The sequence below is a fragment of the Fukomys damarensis genome, unplaced genomic scaffold (genome assembly GCF_012274545.1).
Source record: "Fukomys damarensis isolate Sample0158 unplaced genomic scaffold, DMR_v1.0_HiC HiC_scaffold_27, whole genome shotgun sequence".
In the NCBI taxonomy this organism is placed as follows: Eukaryota; Metazoa; Chordata; class Mammalia; order Rodentia; family Bathyergidae; genus Fukomys; species Fukomys damarensis.
The window spans coordinates 13,637,497-13,660,023 of NW_022900939.1; the positions used below are offsets into that span (position 1 = coordinate 13,637,497).

The 22,527-nt window shown below is 43.2% G+C and overlaps 1 long non-coding RNA gene across 1 annotated transcript in view; it reads right to left on the reverse strand.

The window, feature by feature from the left end:
- Positions 1 to 1,628, reverse strand: part of LOC104854167 — a 41,457-nt gene extending 39,829 nt beyond the window's left edge. The window contains exons 1-2 of the long non-coding RNA XR_778006.1: positions 1,522 to 1,628; positions 109 to 170 (exon numbers count right to left, since the gene is read on the reverse strand). This is a non-coding gene — a long non-coding RNA (uncharacterized LOC104854167). The remainder of the gene's footprint in view (positions 1 to 108; positions 171 to 1,521) is intronic.
- Between the last annotated feature and the right edge of the window lie 20,899 nt (positions 1,629 to 22,527).

Sequence of the window (22,527 nt, forward strand, 5' to 3'; positions counted from 1 at the left end):
CCCTCTCTCTCTCTCTCTCTCTCTCTCTCTCTCTCTCTCTCTCTCTCTCTCTCTCTTTCTCTGAGAACATCTGAAAATACAAACACTTGCACAAACAAGTACACTCACCTGCACCAGTGTCTTCACACCCTTCCCCTGAATAGTACTAGGAGGTTAATTTTCAGTACATCCTAAAAGTTAGAAGAAACAATAAGGAACCTAGTTTTCACAAAACTACATTTACTCCATTTCAAGTTAGTCTGAGAGCTGTTTTGATTGACTTCTGTAACAATCAACAAACCTCCTACTGGTTGAAAACAGCAAAAGTATATGTCTGTCTTACTGTGCTGCTAGCAATCAAGCTATCATCTTTCTTCTGCAACCCCACCTTTCCATACTCAGATTTCTGAGGCTGGGGCTGCAATCTGCAAGCCACACTCTACAGGCACAGCTGTATCTTGCCAGTAGTGGACACTAAAGAAGATTGTGAGGCTGGAGCAGAGCTAGAAAAGATAAGACCTGTGCTCCATCCTGGGCCTGTTTTGTTGTGATTTTTTTGGATTTAACTTAGTTTGCCATAGTCAAGGTCACCTCTTTAGCGGGTGGCCACAGCTGGTCTCAAAAGTAATGGGCTCCAGGTTCCAGTGAGGATCAGCACCACTGGTCAGTATCCTTTCATTAGTGTCCATTTAAATGTCAACTAACAGCAGAATCGTTCATAACGCAGTGAGACTGTGCCAGGTTAAGGTGGTCTTCGGCGTGATTATTTGGGCACACTCACTCCCCTCACCCTGTGACCCAGCCACCAGTAAGTCCTGGGGTTCTGTGTGAGACGTTTAGCGTCTGTCCTACAGATGCAAACCTGGAGAGTGTGGTGTGGGATGTCTTTATGGGCCAGGACCGCAAGCGGTGAAACTCAGTTCCACCACTTGGGAATGGAAAGCTGGGAACTGTACCCAAAATGTGGCTTTTTGGCAAGCCACACAAGCAACAGTATGGAGTGGGGCTTTTGTACTGGCGTAATAAAAGGTTAGCTGCCCCCAAAACTTCACAGCTTAGTGGACGAACCACCATTCTGCGCTACAGCTAGCCTCACATGCCTTTCTTTGTGCTCACAGAAAGCTATGTCCTAGGTCTGTTTCTGCTCATTTCTGAGTTATGCTCTCTTTTCTCCTGCGCGGAGTGGAGCACAAAGCTTCTCTCCCACTATTACATGGAAATTTTACAGTTATATATCATCCTTGATTCCTAACATAGGGACAATTGTTCTCTAGCAAACTAGCATATTCCAGACTCCAAATGAGTGTTGAAAATGGGACAGTATTGGCAAGTTCTTTGAGTTCCCTACAAGAACATTCCTATTAAAAAAAAGAAGAAGAATATGAGCATATAGAATAATGTGTACATCAGTCTTGATTTGCACTTGTTTTCAGCTTTTTTTAAACTTGCTTTCCAGGTAGTTAGTTCCATGTCATGCATTTGCACTTGGCTCCTTTATTAAGCTTTGCAACTATGAAATATTTAGTAGAAATCTCCACTTACCATAAATTACCCTGTAATCCATATTACGTAGAGGTCACAGCAAAGGCAGCAGTCATCTGATGTTTAAAAGGCAATGCTGATTGCAAGAACTTCTGAGGATACCTCCTGCCTGCCTACAAAATAAAAACAAGTTTAGCATTCAGTGCTGTTTCTATAAAAATAATTGAACAAAAAGTTTTCAGGGAAAATAGGCAGAACCCTCATAATTAGTGTAGGAAGAACTTTCAAAACCCGAGTCAGTCAGGACTGTGAGAAGTAATGAGACCTTTATAGACTCTCTCTCTCTCTCTCTCTCTCTCTCTCTCATCATAACAAAAGCATTTAAAAGGAGAAACGTTGTGCCAGCAGGATTTTTTAAATTGATATTTTTCTTTTAACTTCTGCAAATTCAGAGTGTGCTAATCAGTCAGGAGTGAGAAGTAATGAGACCTTTATAGACTCTCTCTCTCTCTCTCTCTCTCTCTCTCTCATCATAACAAAAGCATTTAAAAGGAGAAACGTTGTGCCAGCAGGATTTTTTAAATTGATATTTTTCTTTTAACTTCTGCAAATTCAGAGTGTGCTAGATTGCAACTGATTACAGCTAGCATCGTCTTCTTTTCCAACTGCCTCTGGAATATCAAAACCAATGCATTAGAAACTGATACTTCTTCCACTTTTTTATTCCAAGACATCGATATTCACCAAATCCCCAGGGTTAGAAATCTTAGAATCATTCCTGGCAACCTCCTGTGCATTATTCCTGTAAATTTGTCTATCATTGCATGCATATTTTTGCATGGTCTGTATTTATTTTTGTACTGTTCTCTTTCAAGCCACTTATAGGCAGAAGCCATCCTTCGTTTTTGTGTCTTTGGTTCTTAGCACAAGTAAGGACTAAGTCAAGGGATTGGAACTCTTCCTATTCCCTAACTCTACTTTTGGTTACTAAGTCCTGTGAATCGCTTCTCTAAAACATCTCTCAAACCCATTCTCTCTCTCTCAACAGTTAATTCATGTCACCCTCACTTGGGATGTCTGGAATCTGCTATTAAGTCTTGATTCCAGATTCACCCTTCCTCCCTACCTACCCTCCATATGAGTGCAGAGTCCTTCTCAACAGTTATTTTCTTTTTTAATACCTTCCAAGTGTTTGGAATAGGATCTAAATTTGGGGGCACAATGTCCCAAACAAGCTGACTTCCAATCTCCAGAAACATGGCCATGGATGTTCTTAACTCCAGCCGTTCCAAACAATTGATCATCTGATCAATGCATACCACTTTAGGGCCTGGTAATTTTTTTTTCCTTCTACTCAGAAAGACTTTTCAACACTCAGAAAAAGTCTACTCATCTATAAAGACCTAAATTAAATATCATTTTTCTATAAACTGAAATTCTCTCAGATGCCTTATAAAACCATACTTGTGGGGTTTTTCTCCTCCATCAAATTCCATGGTGCTTAAGAGTAGGAACTAAATCTCATTCGTTTTTGTTTGTCTGGTATCTGGTTCTGTTTATGACACCCTCACCATCAACAAATCTTTGATGACAATAATTACCAACCAGAGCCTATTATTGTTTGGTTTTGAAATACTAGTTGGCACATTCATATTTATTAAAGCTAATGTGCTTCAGGACCAATCCCAAAATGTGTTATTTTAGGATAATTTAGAAATCCCCCAACACCTCTGTCTGAGCTGCATTCATGAAACTATCCCTTTTTAAGAAATTAGAAAGAATTTAGGGACAACCTACTTTTTGGTCCCCCTTCTGTCTCTCTTAGACAGAAGCTATCTTTCTCATGAACAATTTCCCTACTCTTAAAAAAGAAGAAAAGAAAAGAGAATTTACTTCTTAATTGATTCATTCATTTAATTCTAACCAAAAAATGGAATGAATGCCATGAATTGCCTTTAATTAGGTTACACAGGCACAGCACAAATGTGACAGTCAGAATGGGAACCTGTACCTTTAAGCACCTACAAGCCACCGCAGAGATTGTCACAAGTATTAAACGAAATCACACATCTGCAGTCCTCAGCACAAGAGCTGGAACACAGTAAGTTCTTAACAAATCCTTGCTGCTTGTTTTTATCATTTAAGAGAACAATAATAATCATTCACTTGAACTATAAAATAATTCATTCATCTACCGATACAAGGCACCCAAATAGTCTTGTCTACTTTTCTACGGCCTCATAAGGAAAACAAAGGGAAAAATAAACAGAAGCAGAATGAGACCATGGCTATGAAGTCTCCTTACAAGTAAAAGATGCTTTAGAACACAGGCAGCAGAGTCTCAAGAGAAAACAGAAGTGTTTAAAAAGGGTGTCACGTCACTGCTCCTCGTAGTCCTGCTGCCGGTGTGAGGACTGTTCACTGTGCTCCTTAACAACTGGATTATCCTATAGGAAAGCGGAAAGATCCCCACGCTTGTTTTTTTCCATGGACATAGATCACATGTTGATCCTGTCTGTGTCCACATGGAAGCCAGCACTGTATAAGAGAAAACCCACCTAAACCCAGCCTTCTTGATTCTCCACCCTGAGAACTCGCAGAGGAGACACTATCTTCAAATTCAACTGCTTGCCATGTTTTGATCTATTTCCTATTTCTTCCAAGCCACATGAATTCACTTTCCGTCCTCGTGGTTTCACTGAAAGCAAGTAACAGCATCTCTCTTGAAATAGGAGGGGATTATTTTTAATTGAAAGAACCTGCATCACATACATCAAGCAAAGATCCCTGCTGTGGGAAGGTCTACAGCTGTATTATCAAGCAGGGCATCCCACTGGTCAATATGGTAGCTACTACCTCAAGTGCATAGTGAGCTTTGGGAGTACATCTACTGCAACTGAGAAATTGAAATTTTACTTTATTTAATTTTAACACATTTAATTAGACACATACAGCTTGGGGCTTCTATATTGAATATTATAACTCTCTCAATCACTTCTACTGGCCAGCACAGAAAGGTTATTCAGGTGTCAGGATACGACCTCCCAAGAAAAGCAAAAAACATAAACTTGCAGGAGGCTGGTCCTCTTAACACAATCTGTATAACTATAGCCCCAGATATTACTAAACTTTGCTTCCAGAAGAATAGGACTGCTCAAATTGGTCCTGGGCCATTTAGTCATTAGTCAGCTCAAGAACATGAAATAATTTCCTCTTTTGGTTATAAGTAGATAAGGTGGACTGCTGACATTTAAGCAGCAGGAAAAACTGGAATCAGCTGCTTTCCTATGAAGGTGAATTTGCCAAGGTAGAAGGAAAGATGATGCGTTTGCAGGACATATAAAGAGCTAATGCCATGCTTTCTGCGAGTTTGAGCAGAGAACATGGGGACTGAACCTTAACAGCAGTGGGAAGCTGGGGCCATGAGGGGGGAGATAAGACCAGTTTGGATTCTGTGAAGATGCTAGGGCTGTCAGGGGAAGACAAGTCTGAAGGGGTGCAAGAAAGGTGTGAGCTACAATTTGGGGGGCCTTTGCCATTGCTCTGGCAAAAAGCAGTGGTGGTGAGGATCGTGCACTTAGTAGAACCAGAAAGGAGTTGGCAGGTTCAACAGACATTTGTGAACAAAACTGATAAAAACTTTGTGATAATTGTATAAAAAGTAAGGAGAGAGAGATGTAATGAGCCAGAGGTACTATTCCCCATGATAAAACACCAGAAAGAACCCAGTCTGGTAGAATGTGAGGCAAGTTTCACTTTGGATGCTCATGTTTGATATATATGATGAAAACAATTAGAATGACAAGTAGAGATTTCAAAGCAGTGGTTTATTCTCTACTAAAGATTTCATTTTTTAAGGTGAATCGATAGTTTGATGAAATGTCTTACTTTCTAATCCACTAAAGGTTAAGCCCAGAAGTAGCATTAATAGAGCAAGGACTCCACCAGAATTTAGCGTAGAGGGGTAGTAGCTTAATCCTCCCAGGACTTACACGATTCTTTTGGGGAACACTCTGGCTCATGGTCCTGTTTTCACGTGTCCTGCTAAGAGACATCTGTTTTTACTGGATTTGTGGACCTTTTGTTCTGCCTCCTAGGCTGGGATGGTCTTAAAATTTCGTGCTTGATAAGTTTTGAGGTCTCTCCTGACCACTTCACCTGTCTACAGCCATGTAACCTCTGAGCTCAGAAAAGGTATAGTCTGGAATTAGCCCTAGTAGATTGATGTCCACTGGAGCCACTACCTATTAAACCATCACTTAGCTTCATCTTGTTGCTGTCAGGAAAGGGAGCCCAGTACTCTTGGTGTTTTACAAGAGTGTGTGAAAATGTGCATATTTTTAAAAATGCAATGGTGCCTTGGCTCACAAACGTACTTTTTCCCATGGTTCTGGTTGCAAACAGAGTTGGACAAAACCGAATCAAATGCAATGGTGAGATTCAGTGTTGCCCTTATGGGGAAATTTTATTTGGTCCCCATCCAATTCGGTTTGTGACCAGAATCTCAGAAAGAACTAAATTCATGAACCAAGGTACCACCGTATATGAAATCCAGCTCATATTTTTTCAGGAAACTACCTGTGACAAATAAAACTTTCCATAGGTCCCATTTATACCAAAAGCTATTCATTTGTGACTCTTTGTCTCTTGCGTGCCACATGGACAACATTAGGAATTCATTCATTACTTATCCCTAACAGATATTCCTTCCTACCAAATCTGAATGTAACCTCAAAATCCATATCAACATATTTCTCCAGGAAGACAATATTTAGAGCTGCTTGGGAGCTGAAATCATTTCCCAGGTCTGTTCTCATGGTAGCCAATGCTTCCCCTTCATAGAAACATGAAAACATCAGAAAATGCCTCAAACAAAGCTCTCCTTTTCTGCTTTCAAGGAAAAAGAACACTCGGAGCCCAGCCACAATGCTAGAATCCCATCAGTGACTGCTTTGCTGGTACATATTATCTGAGTCTACAGACTCTTCCAGTTTCCTCTGCACCTTGACTTTGCATAGTGACCTTTTAAATGCCACTGCTGTTCAGTTAAATCAACATCTTTTTCTTTTTCCATTCACTCTTGGCCTTCACCTCTCCTCTCAACTTTTTTTGTGAAATTTCAACAGCATTTCTCTAAACACTTTGTCCTGATTAAAAGCCAGGCCTGGACACTTTTCTTTACATAATTGCATGAGATGGTGATCACTGAGGAAAATGATTTTATATACACTGACCTCAGAACTCAAGGGCAAGTGGAAGAATTTGTAAGTTCTTATAATTTCTGGAAAATGAATCACTTTATTTTTATCTGAGCCTAAATGAATTGAAGAAAGAGTACCCATTCATCCCAATTAGTAAAAAAAAACAAAACAAAACTATCATTTCTCCAACATAAAATTCAAACATACCAGGCACCTTTCCTCAGGAAGACACAAAGCTGAACACTTTTGATTTAAGCCAAACAGGAGCATTAAGAAGATGTATTCTTCTAAAGCCATATTACTTCAGGGTCCTTGAATGCCAATTATTGGTTTACTTTTTAGCCAAAGTGAAAGATCTTTTTGTTCTTATCTTTATAGATTACCATTAAGAAAAGAGGTAGCAGTTGTTCTATTGAATTTTCTTCAATGGGGGCAGAAGGAGCAGGAATTATAGTTTTATGGCTTGGGTGGCAGTTGCATTCATTTACCAGGGCTGCCAGACTGGCTGGCTTTCATCACAGAACTTTATTTCCCACAGTTCTAGAGGGTAGACGTTTGAAGGCAAGGTATTGACATGGCTGGTTTCTTCTGAAGCCTCTCTCTTGACTGCTGTAGGGGCATCTCTCCCATGTCTTTATGTCATCTTCCCTATACATATAGCTGCGTCCCCATCTGCTCTTCTTATAAAGCCCCCATTGTGCTGAATGAGCCTTCACCATCCAGTGACATCACTTAAATTTAATTATATCTTCAAAGGCTCAGGCTCCAAATACATTGACATTTTAAGGTGCTGAGAGTTAGGACTTCAACACATGACACAGTTCAGGCCATATCTGCAATTTTGAAGATAACCTATACTGGAGTAGAATATATGCTTTCAGAAACACATCCCCAGTGCCAGTGAGAATCAAATTTTGATGATGATGATGATGATGATGATGATGATGATGATGATGATGAAGACGATGATGAACAAAATAAAAAAAGAGCTCTAAGGCAGGAATATAATCAGCTCTGCTTCTGGAAGATGCAGATATAAAAATTGAAATTTTTAATACACATTTCCTTCTCTTCTACTCTTTCTGCAAATAGGCTACTTCTCACTCGACAGTATTTTTTCTTCTTCTCCTTCTTCTTCTTCTTCCTCTTCCTCCTCCTCCTCTTCCTCTTCCTCCTTTCCCTTTCCCCTTCCCAAGATACAATGGAATTTCCTCCAGGTACATTATCCCCATAAGAAGTCCTATATTTAAAAACCCCTCTGAAGCCCAGAGTTGAATATTTCTTCTCTGCAGAGTTTCCATTTTCACTCTGTAACCTAAGGTATAAGAATATGCACAGAATAACTATGGAGTAACAAATTACAAGGACTATTTAGCCCTCTACTTCCAACAAACAGAAATACAGTGCAATTGTTCAGTTTCCTTCTTCTTCTTCTTCTTCTTCCTCCTCCTCCTCCTCCTCCTCCTCCTCCTTCTTCTTCTTCTTCTTCTTTCTTCTTCCTCTCCTCATTTCATAGGCAGCAAATATCTCAACCTCCCAAACCGACATGGGACAGGTCCTGCCATTTATTCAGACTACTGGGAAAAAGCTTCAGTCCCAATTTCCAGGGGACAGAAACTGACTGTCCCATCCTGGGATGGGAGTTCACCTGATCCAATCAGTTATACTACGCCAATGCAGACAACTACAATATTTTAAACAAGAACTTATTGTGGGCTCAATCCTGTAAACTAGAGTGATTCAAATAGAAGCAAAAGGTGTAGATTTGTAATAACTTCCTGTGGATGGGCTAAATGCCTTAAAATTTGTCACTAATGGATAAAGATTCTTTAAAAGCATATCCCACTCTTTCTTGTCAGACCTCAGCATCTACTTCTCTTGCTAATTAGCTTCACTGGAAATTTCTCCTCTAGACACATGCACAATAAGTTACTATAGCAACTGGTTGTAGTAGCAATTACTATGAAATGCTGCCCAGGGGTTAGAAAGCCAGGGCGACAGTGATCCCTACATTCAAGCAAGGCACCAGCTCACAGCTAAGGTGAGTTTCTTGCCTCCAGAACAATTGTCACTTTACCTTTTAAAATAAAGGAAAGTATGTGCACGACAATTCTGTCTGAAAGAACAGGGCACTGACTCGGGCCCAGGATGTGCACTTTCAAGTAAGTTTCACCTTTTCATCTTCCAGATCCCTGGCTTGGTGAAGTCTCAGTGGCCGCTAAGCTTCTCCTTTGTCATCTTGGCTTTAGCTACCCACTACTTGTGGGAGCAGGCTGAGGAGGAAAGACAAGACTCAGTAACATTGCCTTTACAGCCGCCAAGTAATCAGTTCACCCCCAAGGTCCACCCAGAATGACCGGCATCACAGAATCCTTCAGCCTCTGATTCTTTCCCTTCTTTCTCATTTGCTCCCTCTGGATTCACAGACAGAAGGACAATATCCTTCCTTCTCCTCTGTGCTAAGCCAAATATAGCCTTGGAGTGACTTACATTAGAATTTCTAAAATGAAGAAACAGGCATAATCCAGGGATCTACGGGCTTATTTCTTTATCCACAGAGTCTGGGTGACAGCCCAGGCTAATGAGATGGCTCTACCATTTGGCACGCTGGAGTGACATCATCCCATACTCTGTTGTTGTGTTTACTTTTACCAGTCTGTTTTTCCAAATGAATTGTGGGCTGCTTGAGATTAAGATCCCTATTTTATCCATCTTTGTATTCGCACCATCCAGAATAGCAGGAAAGCATACTTCAATAGCAAGTTACATGATTCCAAATAAAAGGGTTGTAGGATTTCAAGGATAAGAAAACAACTTATCTAGGTCACTTAATACAAGTGCTTTGCTTAAACAAACTCTTTATTTTTTTTTTGAGAAATTATATCCCAGATGTCACGTTGCCTCTTGAAGAGTTTTTCCCTTCTTTTTCTGCCATGATACCTCACCCCACCCCACCCTATCTGTAGCCATCAATAAAACTGGTCCATTATACGAATTCTCTCCTGAAGTTGTCCCCCACCCCCCACTTCACTGTACCTGAGGCCGGATCCTTTCATCTCTTCCCTGGACCAGACAGCAGCCTCCCCCTTTGGGTCCCATTACCAATTCTTCCTCCAAACCCGTGGTCACAGTGCTGGCCTGAGGCTCTTTTTTAAAAATTTCACTTGATCACAACCTTTCCAGTTAAAACTTCCTTAAAGGGTCCCTATGGCCTTAAAGGTATTTTTCCAAAGTTCTTCTTCTAGCCCGGGACCCTATTTGGGGTCCCCGTTTACTATTTCCGTCTCATCTCCTAAGACTGTACTTTCCCCACTGTCTGCACCCCAGCTACGGAGAACCACAAGCAGTTGCTGTTCTGCTCCAAGTCCTTCCACAGATCGGCCTGCTCTCCCCACCTGGGATACCCCAGTCTTCTACACCGTCTCCCAGCTCACTCCCACCTATTCATTCCTCAAGGTCCAAGTCAACCCCTCCTCTAAAAGCATCTGTGGTTTATAGTCTGGCTGCTGTTTCATTGTAATCTCCTTGAGGGCAAAAACTGTTGCTCATCAACCGTAGGGTTTCCTTCACTATCACGCCCAGCGCTGCAGAACAGAGCGTGTGCTGTGTTAATTATGTGACAAATGAATGAAGAAAAGACAAGAGGGAGAGGATGCTCTGCTTTCATATACAAAGCTGATACCACCACAGAACTGCCCTAACAACAGACGGTGCGGCTGGATAGGTTCCCCAGCGTCAGAACGGATCCCATAGATCACAACTGTATCCTTTCCCCTTTGTTGCCCTAGGACCAACGACCACCTACACTGAGCATTCAACAGTGTCTGCCTAGGGACAGAGTCGAGCTCTCCCCTTGAAGGCAATTCTGCCTCATGAGCGCCTCTCCGTCTAAGCCAAGCCCTTGTACAGCCCGGGCTTGAAGCACAGCCTGGCTTTAGAATTGAGAAATAAGGACTACTCTCCAACTTTCCAGAAGGCCAAAACAGCCTCTGTGTGCATCAGTGGAAGGGAGTCCCCCGCGCCCTCATCCCTTCCCTCAACTCAGGGTACCACTGTGGAGGTGGCACAAACGTGAACCTGAAAACTTCACGGGCTGATTAAGTTCTTCGCTTCACTCCACTGCTAATCAACGACTAGAACCTTCATACACATGCCAACCTCAGAGAGGTTTTATCACTTAATTACTATAAGACAACCCCACGGGTTAAGGCTTGCTTGATCTCAAAGGAGTGGCAGTAGCCGTTCTGTTATTTATGTCAATGGCTCAGTTAGTAACAAACGCAGAGAATTCGGGGCAAGAAAAGAGAACGGAGTTAAGAGGAGAGGTTTGCACCGCCTCCCAGCCCCCACCCCAAATCTCAGCCCGTTGGTTTGCTACGACCTGAAATTCCAGAACCACAAATGGATGACTTTGATTATTTTTTTCTGTTAAAACGCAACTACGATAGGATAAATCATATGTGAACCCATGGTTAATTATCTATGCCTTAGACTGAAAAAAATTAACCATTTACCAGGGCACTGGTGTTTCCAGGGGATTGAAAGAGATTTACCCAGAGGGAATAAAGACCTGAGGAGTTGGAATAGGTTTCCAGTGTGGGAAACAGGCCAGAGAGAAGCAGAGGTCTGAGAGAGGAAGCCTCGCCTCTCTCATGTCTGCACTTTCTGCATGACTTTGATAAAATTGTGGATAACTGCATGGAAATAAGAGGTTGAGGAGACGAACTATATCTAGCATCCTATTTTGCAAAATTGAGTTACTGAAATTTTCTGCCTCTGCATCACTAACATCCCCAGGACGAGGCAGCATGAACTCCAGCTCGACTTTGTTTTATCCAGTGTGTATGTTCTGACAAGCTCTGGATAAATAATTTCTCATGAATAAAATCATAATATAGATAAGCCAAGTGAGAACTGGTGAGCAGATCATCCTGAACAGTGAGAATGTCTTGACTATTTTGAATAAATGCGTAATGATCTATGGCAGGCTTGCTAGGAGATAAGCTTAGTGTTCTCTTCCTCCCCCGCCTCGCTTTCTCTCTCTCTCTCAATATTTAGAACTCTATGACAACTAATGATTCCATTTATTAAATGCCTGCTCAGGTGGCCAGTGTTTAGCAAGTATTTGTCATGGCTTCAATATGTCTATAGGTGATACACTGGGTAAATTCTACCCCTAAACTAGTAAGAGATTTGTTCATCTTACAGGTTACTAAAGGAACAACAGTCTTTTCTGCTGGAAAGAAGAGACCCAAGGAAATTTTTATATCCATAGATATACAAGGCTTCTTCTACATACAGGCTCTTACACTGAGAGCAACTGATATTCGAACAAAAGCCTCAGTTTCATTGAAATAGTTAAAAGAAACTCAAGAATAACGATGTATATGATTGCGTTATATGAGGTTAGACAGAGAAGTGGCTTCCAACATGGATTAACAACCTGAAGAGTATTATGAATAGAAAAGCATGTTTTGTATCTCACCACCTTAACTGGGTTTTCACATAGTGATGGCTGAGAATTTTCTCACTGACAAAAATAATTGGCTCTTTAAAGCTGTAGCTGGGGGCAAAGTGAATCCAGCCCCCAAAGAAGTGAGAAATAAGTAGGCCAATGGGCATACAGACAAACCAAGTAAGTCAACACTGAGTAGGAGGAAACAGGAAGCTACCACATTCTTTACATAAAACATAATCAACGATGTTGGAAAAGTGGAACTTCATGATGACTCAGAGGAAATATTCCTCAAAACTATCTTTACCCTTTTGCTCTGAATCCCTACTCAGCAAGCCCTTGATTAAAAATGCAAATCAGGAGCTGGGAAAGGCAGCCATCCAGGCACAAGCAGAATTCTCTCTCATTGTAAATAATCACACTGGTGCGCCTGTTTATCCCCTTGGGTTATGAAAATTGAGTTACTGGGCATGCAGCACCTTACATTTGATCCATCCCAGTCTCTGACAGTGGTTGGCTCACAAAGCTATTGCCAAATAGTACTAGTAAATTCTCCTGTGGCTTTATCCTTCCGTTGCCCATTGATCTTTTTCTGAACTATCAGTGTGTTTGAAAGATTCATTTCCATTAATGGTATGGCTCTTAGATAATATGCATGCAATCCCAAAAGAGCTAGGTGATTTGTTTTACACATTCAGGGAAAACCCATTTGAGATTGCTTTCTAACATCACTGGAAAAGATGCAAGGTTAGACTTCAATACACCCTTCAATAGCACCTAAAGTTGAACTTTTCAATACTCAGAACCCTGTAAGAGTCTGCTAAGAGCTATAGTCTTCTCTCCATAAAAATGCACAATCACAGGATTTGGAGTTTTTGGCGAACCATGGATCCCATCTAAGGGCTACCATATAAGAAGCCTGGTCTTCTGAAAACTCTTCACATTGTAGATGAGGACCCTGGGGTTTAGTCATGGGAAATGATGATGCCAGGACATACATAATCAGGTCTTTAATACTGTCAAGCCAAGAGTTAATAGGCCAATGTTTTTCATTTTACAACAAGTCATATTGATATCAAGGAGATGCTTTCCACAATGTAGAAAATAGTTCAGCAACTCTATTTGGGACCCAGCATCCCCTGGAATTTAGAAAGGATATTGTGACCCATAAACCCCCATTCTCTAAGCTAAACTCCATTTGGTCATCCAATTCTTAGCTTTTTGTGCCAGTTAAAATGGCACAAGGAGCCAGGTGTGCTAGTGCTTGCCTGTAATCCTGGCACTCCAGAAGGCTAAGGCCAAAGGAATGCAAGCAGCCTGGGAATCTTAGCAAAACCCTCTACCAGAAAAAAAAGAAATTAAGAAAGAAAGAAAGGAAGGAAGGAAGGAAGGAAGGAAGGAAGGAAGGAAGGAAGGAAGGAAGGGAGGAAGGAAGGAAGGAAGGAAGGAAGGGAGGAAGGAAGGAAGGAAGGAAGGAAGGGAGGAAGGAAGGAAGGAAGGAAGGAAGGGAGGAAGGAAGGAAGGAAGGAAGGAAGGGAGGAAGGAAGGAAGGAAGGAAGGAAGGGAGGAAGGAAGGAAGGAAGGAAGGAAGGGAGGAAGGAAGGAAGGAAGGAAGGAAGGGAGGAAGGAAGGAAGGAAGGAAGGAAGGGAGGAAGGAAGGAAGGAAGGAAGGAAGGGAGGAAGGAAGGAAGGAAGGAAGGAAGGGAGGAAGGAAGGAAGGAAGGAAGGAAGGGAGGAAGGAAGGAAGGAAGGAAGGAAGGGAGGAAGGAAGGAAGGAAGGAAGGAAGGAAGGAAGGAAGGAAGGAAGGAAGGAAGGGAAAGAGAAAGAACTAACTAGCAATGTAGCTCTATGCAAAGGCCTTGGGTATGATTCCATGTACTGCAAGAAAAGGAAAAGAAAAAGGAAGGAGGAAGAGGAGGGGAAGGAGGAGGAGAGAAAGGCGTGGAGGAGAAGGACAAGGGGAGAGAGGAGAAATAGGCCTGGGGGTATAGCTCAACGGTAAAGCACTTGCCTAGCTAGTGCAAGACCGGGGTGGGTCCCATTCAAACCACACACACACACACCCATAATACGGGAGCTAAGGACAGTGAAAGTGACCTTCCCAATCTGGAGAAGATTCCCAGAGTTATCAGTGCTTCTTCCTGAGGCCTGGACTCATTATGTAAGTGGGTTGTTCAGTGATGTTGAGCAAGGGACTGAGATGCTATGGAAAGAAGACGGCCAGTTTAAACAACCTGATTACGCTGGCCAATGAAAGCAGATCATTGAGATGGGATTCGGAAAGGCTTGTTCTGAATGCAATGTCTCCGTAAAATACTAACTCACATATCTTTGGTGTTTTATATTTTGCAAACTTACTTCAGGTACACATACAAATTGAAAAAATAAAAGAGAAGAAGAGAACAGAAAATCCTACAAGAGATATCTTTACATCATTTCTTTTTTTACTTGCAGAACAATTCTGTAATAACAACCTTTCTTCTCACCTCTAAGGAGTCAGCCCAAATGACTAATTCTCACAACGTCACATAGTAATCACCAGAGCCAAGATTCAAGTTCTGGCACCTGAATATAATCCTATCAGCTTCCAAACGACAAATTGAGGGTATAATAGGTTAAATTACTGGCATCACGATTCCTAGCCCCAATTCACGGGGCCTGCATTTCAATGGGCATCTTGAGATCTTAAAGCAGGCTTTCATTCCATTGAGTCGATATTTCTCAACATTCTACGTGGAGCACTTTAATGAGAATCAGCCAGTTTGCCTGTGCTTTGAGAGAAAGAGGTCTAGAGTCGGTCTCAAATTGGGTTCGCTGAGCCAACAGATTTCCGGTCATCCAGGACCTGCTCAACACACGTGATCTCAGGTCCCTACTACACCTGCAGAAGCAGAAGCTGGGAATGAGGAAGCCCAGTGTACTAAAGTCCTCCAGGTGATTCTGAGGCCCACCTGAACTTGAAGATGGCCAAACATGGCATGATTTCTCTCACCACCTGCATGAAAGGACCTCCTCCACAGCTAGAGAGAACTCAGCCGCCTATAACCTCACCTTTCAATGCCGCTAGGAAATATTAGCTTACGCAATAGAAGCCCAACATACCTGGGATCTTTGTTCCACCATCCAAGTTCATTTTAGTCTCTTCTCCCAAACATGAGGAGAAACCAGAGAACTCAAGCCCAAACAGGTCCTCTGAGATAGACACCCTCAGGAAGAGGAAAGAGCCCTGACAATGCCATTTGCATGAGAACATTTCATGACCCCGAAGAGAATTACTGATAAAGAAGCTTATATGAGAAAATAGAGTCTCCTCCAGGAGATGCCGCCAAGGTAGGTTGTCAGGCTTAGCTGAGAGCCCATCTTGGCGACAGGCTATTGCCGAGGGCTTTTCACGGTTTCCTTACTTCTCTGGGGGTGGTTTGTTGTATGACATTAAATGTTCTACTCAAGCAGGTGTTGGCTGGATAGAGCAGCACTAAGGAGTCCGGTGTTGGGGAAAACCAAGCCTTTTAAGACTGAACTTCAAACTGTCCATGTTTGCTACTTGCTTGAATTCTGTGAAACTGGGGTGAAAATTACATGAAACTAGGGGTGAAAATGAATTACTTTTCCGGAAGTATGCAATATTTTATCATGGAAAACACAATCAGTGGTACCGAATATGAGTATAATGTTCGATGGTTAAACCAACACGATCCCGTATCTCCCAATTTATTGCTTAGCAATTGAATTTACCTGGAGTCTGGCCCTGGAGAAAGGTCGTGCGAGGAATGATACAACACTGCCACCATGTGGTTGCTGGGTGAAAATGAATGAGGCAGAAGTACCATCCATCCCCGTTAAAACAGAAGCACTTCTTCCTGGGCCCTCCTAGATATTTAACCTTTGCATTTTCAGCTTAGAAGTCAGCCAGTTTCCAGACAAACGCAAGGCATTAGTCAAACAGTGCAACAGTAACTGGGGAATCAGGTTATCTTCCTGGGCTCCTATTTTCACCTCATTCGACTGGCTTAGCTCTTTTCCCACCCTGCCCTTTTCTCCCTAGTAGCCCATCACGTGACTCCAGTGTAATCACCCTTGCCATTTCCGAACCTGAGCTGCTGCTCACTTACGTTTCGGCCCAGAAATCTACTGGAGTTCCACTCTGATTCTCTGGGTTTCACAAAGCCCACTCCTCACCATGAACTACCAAAGCTTACACCAGTCTTCAAGGAACAACAACAACAAAGCGAAAACCTCATATTCTAGCGATGATCGCAGACTGTCGATGAGCCTGTTCTGTGACGTTTCCTACCTCTGTATTGATCGCAAAGGAGTTACTGGTGTGGAAATATTGAAGAAACTCACAGACCCTTTACAACTTTGGGGGATGGTTTTCCTCAACGATTCAAAAAATGTTTCGGTAAACTTACATATCTGCAAAGAACATCACCGAACTTTCATTAATGAGCATTCTGGGTTCCTATTGCAAATGATTACTTACAGCCAGTCAGTGATAATCATTCATGCACTATGTATCAAGCACTGTGTCACGTGTTTTGGATAAGATGATAAACAAATCAAGCATGGCCCCAGCTAAGATGGATTTTACCATCCAGAATGGAAGAAGCGTGCTTCATTTTTAAAAAGAAATGAATGAGATTCTTCTACACCTCTCTCATGGGGCAATAGTGTAGTGTAGAAAGAAAAGGTTGTGGATCTTAACTCAGACCTGAGTTTGAATTCCAACCATCTGCTGGTAGGAAAGGAGCTTGGGTTGGTCAAGCAAAGTCTTTTGGGTTTTTGTTTGTTTTTGTTTTGTTTTGTTTTGTTTTTGAGACAGGGTCTTACTATGAGTTCAGACTGGCCTTGAAATCACTGTGTAGTGCAGGCTGGCCTTGAACTCATGGCATTGCTCTTGCCTCAGTCTCTCCTGAGTGCTAGATTATAGGCATGTGCCACCACACCTGGCCTCAAAGTCTCGTATATTGTGTATTGTATATCTATTTTGTATAAATAGAATCAGAGTGCAATTCTGTCCTTCATAAAGGTACTGAGAGGACTAATGTGATATTGCATGAAAAGATGTGAAAATTCATAGCATTGAAGAATAAAAGATAGCCCCTCCCCTTCCCAACCAGCAGGCTCCTGATGGCAAGAGTCACTGATGGCTCCCACCTCATGACTTCCCTTGACAGCTGGTGTGTGCACTTAAATACTGAACTCTGATTTCATATCCACCCCCCAAAAAATCAGGTCACCCTATTTTTTCTTTTTTATCTCCATTTTACTAATGTCCCTACTACATGAAAGGTCTGGCTAGGTCCTCTAAGTCTATGCTATTTCTAACTCTAAAAACATTTCGCTTGGAAAAAAAGCAAGCATTGCATTTCAAAGCTAAACACACACACACACACACACACACACACACTGGTGGGGGGGACTTGGTATCTGGGAGGCTTCATTATTTGCAGTGGGAAGGGGAGACTCTTGTTCCCAAGGTGTGAGTTTTAGTATTTACCAATTGAAATGCTAAATTCCAAATGCCTCTCATTCCTATCCCTGCAGATAACTCTTAATATAAAATGGAACACTTGCACTGACCATTTGAAGGCACAGAGGGTTTCCTAAGAGTTAAGTGCATTTGTTTCTGCAGATTTGCTTGCCAGTATCTTTGGTAGAATCGCTAAGGCAGTCCCTCTGGGTCCCCCATGAAGGAACTCTTCTCCCACACCCCCTCCACCTCGTGAAGCCCTTTGATGCCTTTGTGAACTGGGATCGGACTTGGGAGCTCACAGAGAAGACCAGGGAATGTTCAGTTCTGAAGTAACGTGGAAACAACCTGCACACTGTAGCAGGATCGATATTCACTCACAGTGTACTCGAGGCATACGAAAACAAATCACCTTTTCATTCTTCTGTAATTGATCTGGTCTTCCTCTCAGGCTTTCGTCTACTTGATGGCAGGAAATGAAAAGAAATGTTTGTCTTACCTAGTGATGTAGTCTTTGTGGGCAATACAGCTCCTCCAGGATGAGCTGGGTAGATGGTCAGGTATCAGGAACTGAGTCTCCCTAGGAACAAGGGTTCCTCCTAAGATGTCCTTTTGGAGTATAACAGGATGTGGCTCCTGTGACCTCATAAGGGGAGAGGGGAAAGAGCTATGTGGGTCCTTGAAATGTAGACTTGTCTCTGCTGTGGAGGGCTTGGAGTAAGCTGAATCCCTAATAAAGCCTGTGGCTGGCATAACTCAGGGTCTATCAGACCAGCCCTACATCAGCTCTTGCTGGCAGAGTGGTTAGCAATCACCGGGCCAGCGATTCCTGCCTTGCTATACTCAGCAACGAAGCTCCTTTGCCCAATGAAGCAGCTCCTTTCTGCCAACTTCCCCTGTCGGGCTTTGCAAAAAAAAAAAAAAAAATCAGTTGATGCCCTGGAGAAATGAGTCATTCTTTGGTCTTTTTCACCACTTAGGAATTAAGGGAGATTTGGGGAAGCCAAGCCTGGCACTCCTAGACCTAACCAGGCTGTGCTGGCCAGGGTGCTTAAAGGAAGCTGGCAACCGTGAAACTAATTCACACCCAGAACGCCAAGCGTGTGCACACACACCTCCCATCTCCGTGGTTCACACCCAGAAAACAGAAGAACAAAGCCTGTGTTTCACACATCCCTCACCTCCCTATTCCACCGTTTTCTCCCAATCCCTTCATGCCAAAAGCAGACCAGATTTTCTGCTTGCTCAACCAATGATTCTCCTGCTGGACATAAAGTCTTGTACCCTCCTGTCCCCGTCAGGAGGGAAATCTTCCTGCTTTAACCCACTGAAGTTCATCTCTTGACCTGTGTTAGAGAAAGGCGGGAGCAAAGGACTGTAGACTCTTGACAATGACTCTTTTTGACTTGAAGCAGAGCCAGAAAATACCACTTTGAATATCCAACCTGGAACAGCGAGGTTCTCTTCGTGTCCCTCTCTAACCATCCTAAACAGGAGGAGTATGCCTCAAGTAAACTAGAGAAGACCATGGGGGAGGAAGTGCAAAACAAAAATATATTGCAAGAATCACCCTCACCCTCGTGCACTCACAGCTCTTCGCCTACACTGTGCAGATCCTTCGGAGTAGGCGCTACGTCCTCAAAGCCGGCCTAAGTGTTACAGGAAGCACAGGAGAGCCCAGAAGTGGCGTGTGGCTGTGAGAAACCTATTGGGAAGAGAGCCCAGGCTCCTGAATGATAAAGGGTGTGTCTGCCTTGCACAAATGAGCACGGAGGGCCGTAAACCCTCCAGCCAGAGGGAGTTCCAAAGGCACTCTGCGCACTGGCTCCTGGTTTTCTTTCCTCCTCTGCTTTTGTGAAGTTCTTTTTTTTTTTTTTTTAATCTCTCTGCTGCTGCTAGGAGAAGCACTGAAGCCAGGAGAAAGCCAACGACTGCTGCACACTGGCGGCTGCAGCCAGGCCTGCTGCGGGGAGCCATCGACCCCCAGGGGTGAGGGCACCCACAGGCTGTCCGTGTTGCATAGGACATCGGGGCCCGCATCCTGGTGACTTCATGGGTCACAGAACGCTTTATCAAGCACACATCCACTAATTAAATATGATGCCGAATGTCTTGTTCCTGTGCAGTCTTCTCCATGTGGAAGGACATTCTGCTGAAGAGCACACCTTCAAATGCTTTTCACATGTGTGCTATAATTTCAGTCAGACTCAAGAGAAGGGCAGAAATCGGTTTAAGAAAGCAATGTCACCTTACACACAGAGACTTGAAGGACATAGAACGGAATGTTGCCAGTGTTTTTCTGGATTTTCTTCCCTTTTGCTGTAAAAAAAAAAAAGAAAAAAGAAAAGAAAAAGATCAGTATCAGCATTTAATGGGCCAAATAGAGCATGAAGTATAACATTCAGAAATCAAAATTTCTTATTTTACATTTGTTGTCTATACATAGGTGAAATCTTTTTTTTTTTTTCACTTTTTGTGTGTTTGATTTTTAAAGATCACTTGGATTTCCACCAAAAGGAGAAAGGTTAAAAAAAAAAAAAAGAACAGATAGGATACCTGCCCGCTCGCAGAGAGGAGAGGGGACAGAGCTGCAGTCCAGTGACTTCACATTATGTGCTCTGTCTCTGAAGTCAGGTCAGCACGGATTCTCACATCTTAGCTTAATCTTCTGCTTAGAGGCCACCTGCTTTAGCAGCTCGCCCTGCACTCAGCCTTCTTCTCAACCTGCATAATTTTCTCACACGCTAATCGGAGCTGTGTTTCTTCTGTGAGGCCTGTGGTACCCCGGGCTTCCTCTCCCACTGTACTTTCACGCCACCCCAGCGAGTCTTCATGCTCTCCAGAGCCCTGAGTTGCCTGTGTTCCTCTGATACCCTGACAGGATCAATGACCGCTCTGACCACAACTCCACCAAGCCCCTCCTTTCCAGCCTCCATCACCGGTTGACAATTCCTTCACACCCACCCATGATTATCCTCCTCGTCGCTCGGCATTACACCGCAGCTACTCACACTTTCCTAGTGCAGCTTCCAGGCCCTTCGGACTGTGCAGCACAATTGTCCTGGGAGGGACAACGAGTAAAGATGGGTCCAGGGCCCCAGAACACATCAGGAAGAGTACACCGTGAACGTGGAGAGCTCCCAGGAATAACTCCACCAGCTTGGTGTCAGGCAGACTTTCAGAGGAAGACCTGTCTGCCTCACAAATGATGTTCTTCTCCACGGCCAAGGGGACTCTCAAGGCATGAATGAGGACTGTACCCCAAAGGCCTCATGTGCACAAAGGTAGGGCTTTTGGGAGATAACTAAATTATGGGTGTGCTGCAGTCGAGGGTCTGTTAGAAGGTGGGATCTAGTGGGAAGAGGCAGGTCACTGGGGGAATGACCTCGGAGGATGTCTCTCTTCCTGTTTCCTCCCTTCTAGCTCTGCTCCCTGGCCGCCATGACTTGAGCAGCTTTCCCCCACCCGACCCTTCCACCACGCCTTTTCTGCCTTGGAGCCGACCAACCACGGACTGAAGACGTGAGCCAAAATAAACCTCTCCTCTCTTCAGCTGTGGGTATCTGATCTTGTGTCTCAGCAACCAGAAAGTGACTAAGAGAGGGACCTAACTTAGCAGGGATCTTTGGGGTCTGATGTCTTAGTTACCTGGGCAAGGAAGCAGGGCAGAGCACCACCACAGAGGATAAGGAAGTCATGGAAAGGCAGACCGGGAGCAGCACGCAGTCAAGGGAGGAAGAGGGATAGATATTATGTTCGGGCCATGCCCACAGTGGCTCATGTCTTCCTGCCAGGCTTCATCCCCCCAACACTTCACCCAGCTAAAAACCCACCAGTGGACTAATCAATCCGTTGATGAGTATCAAACCCCACGATCCCATCACCTCCCCAAATCCTCGCCTATGTGTGCGTAGACATAAACCATAATGTGTGGGTCAAATCTGTAGGCTTAAAACAGTTTTCTCAGGGCAGACTCCCAGGGAGAAAGTTCGAAGCTGCTCCAAATAACCCGCCCTTCACTCTGCCTGAAACATGGCCCGGACTTTGCAGCTCTCCTCCTGATTCAAGGAACAGTCTGGCCCTGCTGGGAAGGGGGAGCATCGACTCCAAGCACATGAACTCCCAGACCTGGAAATTCGCAGTTTATTCCTCCTCTGCTGCTCTTCCGGGTCTCTCCTTTTTGGTATGTAGATATAGATGCAGATCCAGATATCGATATAGATATAACCTCGGGAGGTTAAAATTTGCATACAAAAATTGAGAAACACTAACAGAGTATAAAGTTGGAGGCCAGTGGAGGACCAGGTAACTTAAGAAGCCGCCTACAGGAGCAAATTGGACAACTGTCTCATTTCTCTTGAGTTGGGCTTTAATGGCTTTGCTTAATTAGGGCGTTTCATGATTTACCAAAAGAAAATCAGACAACTCCTCATATATTATTAGAAAATGCACTCTAGAGACAAATGAATACAAATTTTGTGATTTTATATATATATAATGCTTTTTGCTTATGTTCCTCTCTATTATGCAAGTCATTAAGATTTTACTATCTTTGGCTAAACGAAGGTTATCTAATATCTTTATGTAAGATATCTTAATTTCTTGCCAACTAATTGAGGATAACACATATTAGCAGAGCCTGTGACTACTTACCTAATGCACCACTGCAGATAATTACTAATTCAGGCACAATGAATCCTTTGCTTTCCCCAGATCGGTTCCACGTGGGTGGCTATCCATGGTGCTGTACCCGCGTGCTCAGACTTTAAGGAGCACGAGCATCATGCGCAGATCTTACTGTTACCCCAGCCCAGAGTGTCCTCTTGAGCAAGTCTGGGCTGGGATCTGAGTTCCTAGATAGTGCTAATACTGTTGGTACAGAGATAAGTGCAAAGTAGAACTAAAAAAAAAAAAAAAAAAAAAAAAAAAAAAAATT